Genomic DNA, 7,399 nt, shown 5'->3' with positions numbered 1-7,399 from the left:
AAATGATTGGGATTTGGGCATCTTCGGCCATGTCAAGAACAATAAAATCAACCGGAATGAAAAACATACCAACCTTAACGGGAACATCCTCCAAACTCCCAAAGGGCGTTTTATAGAACGGTCCGCCATTTGCAATGTGACACTAGTGCATTTTAAGACTCCCATATTAAGCTTAACACAAATAGAGTAAGGTATGACACTCACACTAGCACCTAAATCGCATAAAGCTTTATCAATTTGGTAGGTGCCAATTGTGCATAGAATAGAAAAGTTACCGGGATCTTTTAACTTAGGAGGGGACTTGTTTTGCAAAAGAGCACTCACCTCGGCGGTGAGAGCTATTGTTTAAACCTCATCAAAAGTCCTCTTCTTAGTTAAAATGTCTTTCATGAACTTAGTGTAAGATGGAATTTGAGTGATTAATTCGGTAAAAGGAACGGTTACCTGTAGATTCTTCACAACTTCCATGAACTTGCCGAATTGAGAATTCTTTTGATGCTTTGCCAACCTATGAGGAAATGGCACTTTGACTTTTTCCGGAATCTTTGCTTCAACATCTTTCTTTGGAGGAGCATCCTCCACTTCATTGACTTTCTCAACAATAACAAGTGGGTCATCCACTTTCTTGGGAATTTCTTCAATTTCCTTATCATTTGGAGAGACCTCCAACTCAACAAGTACCTCCTCATCTTCTTTGGGCATGGATGGCCCATCATATTTCGTACCACTTCTTAAGGAGATAGCATTAAGGGTAGCATGTGGTTGCTCACCTTGAGGGGGTAGTTGACCCGATTTCCTTGAAGAGCTAGATAAGGCCAATTGAGCCATTTGTTGCTCCAACATTTTGATTGCGACATTTTGAGCTTGATAATTCTTTTAGATTTGAGCCAACAATTCCTTTTGCATACAGATTATCAAGCCCTCAAGCTTACCTCCCTCTTGGTTATTTTGTTGGGCATTTTGTTGTGGAAGTTGAGTTGGTTGGAAATTGTTTTGTGGGGGCCTTTGTTGATTTTGATACCCCGGTGGAGGAATATATTTTTGTTATTGAGGGACATAGGCATTTTGTTGTGGTGGGGGTTGTGGTTGAGGATTTAGCACATTGTTGCTTCTATAAGACATATTCGGGTGAAATTTTGAGTTTGGATTATACGTGTTTGAGAATGTACCCGGTGGATAAGCATTTTGTCTTAAAGCTAGAAAAGCATTTACCTCTTCAATGGGAGCTTGGCAATGAGCGGCATAGTGGCCCGCACCTCCGCAACCTTCACACACAATGATTTGGCTCGTTGAAGACATGTCATTGACTTGTTGAATGGAATCTCTAGCATCCCTCTCCGCCAATTGTTGTTGGAGCAAAGCAATTTGAGCTATCAAAACGGAGTTGTTAGAGGATTCTTCTTTACCTTTAGATGGCACAACTCGGGAATTAACGTATTGGGCATCATGGATCGCCATAGATTCGATCGTGGAATGAGCAAGATCGGTGTCAATTTGATCAAACCGCCCATTGTTGGCGGAATCAAGAATCCTTCGGGACTCGGCACAACATCCATTGTAGAATGTTAATGCTAGAAACCAATCATCTAACCTATGATGTGGGCATTGCCTTTGAAGCTCTTTGTACCTCTCCCAAGCTTCATATAAGCTGTCAAGAGCTTGTTGACGGAATCCGGTGATTGGGCTCCTCAAAGTTTGAGTTTTCTTCGGTGGAAAAACCTTTTGGTAAAAAGCAAGAGCCAATGTCTCCCAATTGGTTATTCCCAAGGTGGTGCGGTGATCGGTCCGTTTCGTGCTCACAATTGAATAGATGTTGTCGTTGGGTCACGTCCGAATCAAAACACAATTTATAACTTCACAAACAACTCTACAATTAGTAAAGAGGCAAGTAAAGGTCGGATCCCAAGGGACGGTAATTGAGATGATATTTCTATTGAAACTAGTGGTGTCTTAGGGGTGTCACAATTTAGGTTGATGTAGAAGGTCACTAACTAAATAGCAATGAAAGTAAATAAGCAAGATGAAATAAAAGGGTTGTAAACAATTGATAAAAAGCACTAGGGTATCATGGGGTCATAGGGGAATCATGGGAATTGATCATACAAACATGTTCTCAAATTATAAGCAAGCAATTATTGTTGTGATGGATTGAGTTGGGTTATATCTTATAATCCTAGAAAAGTTTGGGTCCCGGAGCCGAATCGATTAGATTGTACAACACCTACAAGTCGACTTAGTCTTCCCTACTCAACAACATGCATGGTCTAATGAGACTCGAGTTGGTTTATGTCTTACAAGTCTCATTGAAAAGATAGGTGATGGGTAAAAAAATGCAAGGATTCATAGGCTCACATTTCATCAAACATAACATGTTCATGAGTTGAGATCAAAACAAGCAAGCAAATAAACCATGAAAGCATATTAATTTAAGCATGAATCATTCCCCATGTTGGTTTCCCCTAATTACCCATTAACCCTAGCTAGGTCACTACTCACTCATTATCATGTTGATCATGCTAGCAAGGTTGTCAATCATACCAACAAAAGGAAACATGATGAATAAATGAAAGTAATTAACAATAATTAAAAAGGGATTAAGAGAATTATACCTACTAATGATTCCAATAATAAAGCAAAGAATAAAAGAAGTACTTGATGCTTGATTGAGAGGTTGTCAATCTCCCAATAATAACCCAAATAATCTTCAATTACCCAAAATAAAGGATGAACAAAAGAGAGATTAAGGAAATAAAACTTGTATTAAAACTTGATTAATTGTTGATTACAATACTAAAGAGAGATTTGATTGATATTAACTACTCTAATAATTGATAAGAAGAACCTCCTCTTCTAATTAGACTAATGGGGTATTTATAGTGGAAATTAGGTGGATGCATTAGGGTTAACTAAGGGCTAAACTAGTAATTACACTTTTTAGATTGAGCAGGGAGAAGCCGGTATTTTTCGAAGGAAGGGCTTCTTTCTTTGATGCATGAAGAGACGAATTCGTCTTTGGGCCGGAATCCGGGCGTATTGGTGTCGGGACGGGCGGATTGTAGCGGGGAAGACGGGCGTCTTCAAGGGAATCCGGCGGATTCTCGGTGGCTGCTTACCCGGGCGTCTTCGGAGGAAGACGCACGGATTGTGCTGTGGAGGACGGGCGGATTCAAGGCAATCCGCTCGGATTGTAGCTCAGCATGGTTTCTTCTTCTTTTCTTCCCTTTTCTTCATAAAATCCTTGGGGATTTCCTCGGGGATGCAAGGATCCTTTCTTAACATTGCTCATCTACTATCATATGTACAAAGGCCTTCTAATCTTGTCTCTCCTTGATGCTTGGTCATTGAATTTGATCAATTTAGTTTCGTTTGCCATGAAAATGCAAGATTTGCACTCCTTTCCTACCAAGGGATCAAAATCTCAAAGAATATGCAAAACAAAGAACTAAAGACAATAAATGACCCAAATATGCACTAAAAAGCATGGGAACAAGGCTAATTCGGGGAATAAATATGCTCTAATTATGGTCACATCAAATATCCCCAAACCGAACCTTTGCTCGTCCCGAGTAAAGAGGTGACAAAGACTAGGACCATTATTTAAACTAACCTAATAACATAGCCTATATGAGACAATTAGCGGGTCTCACTCCGCCCCTTCAACTCACAACAAGACAACCATGAGGTAGGATGCCTTCTTGCAAGGCAAGGTGGGTCTTGCCAAAATGGCGACACATCCAAACATTAAGCACACAAAATCAAATAATGGATGCATCTACGAAAGGAATAGCCACTTCCTCATCAAGTGGCGGAGTCAACTAAAAGAGAACAAATTTAAGAGCATTTATTCCGTCACAAATACTAGTTCAACAAATCACTAAGGCTAAGAGGATGGCACTAAATCACCTCCAAATGGTGTTAAACTAGACTACTTTCGTCCTCAATTTCCAAATGCTTTCGTCAAGAGCGATCGGATGGTGGTGAAATGATGATCCCTATGATGCTAGTAGCATATGACATGACAAGTCTCGAATTCTCTACAAAAGTAAAGGTCATGGATCCTCCCAAGCTCGACAAAGTGGTTTGACAAAAGGCTTTTTGGGAATGAAATGCTCAAATCTTTATAAACAAAGGGTGGATATGACTAGTATTCAAAATTGTCCTCATTTAACTTTCACATTTCAAAAATTTAAGATGGGGTTTGTCCCTTCCGGGCTAGTGTCCTTTGCTTTCGCCAATCGCTTATTAGGCAACCGGTTAACCTCTAGACAATAGCTTTTCGGGGTGATAGTCACTCTGTCTCTGGGCGGTCGAATTCACAACCGTGTGGGGCCCAATTCAATGGATCCCTCTCCAAAGCACATCGAAGTGGTACGCCTCCATCAAAACAACTAAATTTCTCAACATTTCAACATTTCATAACATTTGAGGTTTCCTTAGCAATAAATTACTTCCACATGACAAAATTTTCAAAATGAGCACTTCAAACTTATTGATAGAAAGTATTTTTGGGTTGCCTTACCACAAGGTCAATCAAGGTCACCTAGACAAGTTAACCAAGTCCACATCGCATCACGGGGTTGGATAGGTGACTCACATGCAAACCCTTGACTAGGCTTTGGGTCATGGGTCAAAAGACACTAGTATGACACAACCTAGGGTGTTTTACAACCATTCTAGTAGGCAAAGTCTTAAGTTGAAAAAGTATTTGTAATGGCTTAGTTGCTCTTGTCAAAGTTCTCAATTAGGCACTTTTCAAAATGTTTTATCTAAATGCAACTACATGCCATGATGCAACTATTATATACATTCTAATGCAAGTGATTCTATCAACTAATATGACATATAAACTAAATTCAAGTCCTAAGTTCACATTGTTATACCGCATCAATCAAAATAAAGCCACATAGTCATTAACATAAAGAGGAAAAATGAGATTGGAAAGATCATACCAATGCGGTCTTCATGATCCTCATGTCTCGGATGTGGCGTAGTCAATCAATGTGAACAAGGATAGAACAAACAATATATACAATATATACATAACTACACTACAAAAGAAATAAACATGTTTTTGGGTTTTTCAATTTTCACATTTTTATGGTTTTTCGAAATTTTTCAATTTTTTGGATTTTTGAATAAAAGTTAAGTTAGAATTCCCCATCCCCACACTAATATGGGCATTGTCCTCAATGGCCAAAATGATGGAAAATTATGCAAACATGATGCATGATTTCTACACTAAATGCAAGCTACACTAATCTACACTACATGATGCATGGTTTTTGTTTATGACGGAGAGGATAATTTAGATTACCTCCCGTTGTGTATGCATTACCTTCCCCAAACCGATCTAGACATTATTGCTAATGTCCAAGGATGGGTGTAGTTCATGCACACACTATGCAATACATGAAACTAATTTTGTGATTTTGGATTTTGAAAGGTGAGAACAATAAAATGAGAACACCTCAATGGGGCTGAGGTGTTAGTCCTCAATGGTGCTAGGACTACTCCAACAATGATAAAGATTAATAAAATACAAGTTAACAAAACACAAACTTCTTTTCATGAAACTTTAAAATTAAAGAGAGGAGATGAGGGAAATTCACTTAAACTTAGGTGGGTGCCTCTCGCCCGCTCCATCTAGCTATGAAGTAATCCTCTAGAGATCGGCATCATCTCCTTCTAGATCGCTATCCCATATCTCCTTTGATGCATCACTCAAACTTGGGTCCATGAACTCGTCCTCTTCACTTTCAAGCTCCACCGTGTCTCCTCCACAAGAATTGTTGCTTCCCTCCTCTTGTCTCCCGTTTGCTCTTTCATTTGCTCTCTCCGAATTGGGGAAGAGTAGGTCCATTTGAGCCCATGAGGGAAATGCTCCTTCCTCGCTAATCTTTCCCTTATGAACCATATCGTGGTATTAAGGATAGAGTGCATAGTAGATGTCCACGTTGGTTTCGTATTGGCGGAAATGCAAATCTTGTAGAATTCCCGTGACAAAGTCGTCACGGGGAAGGATGAAGAGGTTGGGATGGTTATACGGTTGGTAAGGGAATGAGTAGGGAGGCACTTTGATCTTGTCATCTCGGGATTGTTTCTCTTGTTGTTGTTGTTGGGGATTTGGAGGTGGTGCTTGTCTTGGTTGGGTTGGGTTTGGAGGGATGAGGTAGGATGGGATTGGAGACAAATGTCCTCTTCTCGGGGAGATACGTGGTAGGTCGTTCATTGGTAGATATATCGGATCGCTTCCTTTCGTTAACCACTTGATCCGCTTATCGACCCCCTCAAGGGTTATCCAATGGTGATGAATAAGAAGAAGATCTTCGTTTATCCTCGTGTTTCCCAAAAGAGGAGCATACTCATTATTCTCGTTGAATCTCGGGTTGAAATGCTTCGCAAGCCTAGTAATGAGTCATCCATTCACAATGTGTTTCATTCCATCATCGTCACCATTCCTAAACTTTGCCCATTTCTCTAGTAATACTAGAGGTGCATTGAAGTGGTACACATTTCTTCCTTGAATATTGAGGTAGGATTCCATAAACACAAGGTCTAATTGGTTCACTATGGCCGGATCTCGGCGGGCAAGTAGGGTGCCCGAAAGAAATCGATAAGTAAGCCTCATGATCGGATTTTGGATATGAAAAGCGAGGCATTCCTTGGTGTGTATGAAATCCCGACCGGTCATAGCCCTCCACAAAGGTTCAACACTATACTTCTTTGGCTTCGATGTTCGGTTAGGCGAAACCTCGAGACCGAGTACATTTGCGAATTCTACAAGGGTCATCATCCTAGAAACATTCTCCAACCTAAACTCTATGCAAATTGTTTTGTTCAAGGTTGTAATCTTTAAAAAGCTCAAAAATTCAAGCACAAGAGATCGATAAGTTTGTTCATACATGCGAAAAAGGGTTGAGAGACCAAATACTTCAAAGAGAGCTTCCACTTGGTGATAAATCCCAAGTTTCCTCAAGGTAGCATGACATAAAAACTTAGTGGGAAGAATATTCTTACTTAGAAGCCGGTGGAAGACTAATCTTTGCACATCATTGACAAATTCCACATTTGAGAAGTCATCAAGCCTTGTGAGATCTACAATCTCTTCATGCTCCCTTCTTAATGTGTTGACATGGGAGGTAGAAGAACTTCCCCTCATCCTTGGTCTCCTCCTATTCCTAAAAGAGGATCTCCTTGGTGCCATTCCTTGATTATAGAGCTGGATTCTTTTGATTTGTGAAGGAATAAAGATGCTCCTTATTGATTGAGTGTTGCCTTTGGAAGCCCTAGAAAATTGGGGCTTTTTGATTTTTGTGGGTTTAAGAGTGATTTGGATGTGCTTGGGAGTCATAAGGAGGTGGGTTTTATAATGCAAGTGGAAGGAAGGGTGATGTGTCAC

The 7,399-nt window shown here is 40.1% G+C and overlaps 1 non-coding gene across 1 annotated transcript; it reads left to right on the top strand.

Annotated features, from left to right (window-relative positions):
- Positions 1–1,588: 1,588 nt before the first annotated feature.
- Positions 1,589–1,696, top strand: LOC141644790 (small nucleolar RNA R71). The gene has a single exon (XR_012544397.1). It is a non-coding gene; the product is annotated as a small nucleolar RNA R71 (small nucleolar RNA).
- The last annotated feature ends 5,703 nt before the right edge of the window (positions 1,697–7,399 follow it).

The sequence above is a fragment of the Silene latifolia genome, chromosome 2 (assembly GCF_048544455.1).
Source record: "Silene latifolia isolate original U9 population chromosome 2, ASM4854445v1, whole genome shotgun sequence".
NCBI lineage: Eukaryota > Viridiplantae > Streptophyta > Magnoliopsida > Caryophyllales > Caryophyllaceae > Silene > Silene latifolia.
This window is presented reverse-complemented; position numbering and strand designations above follow the sequence as displayed.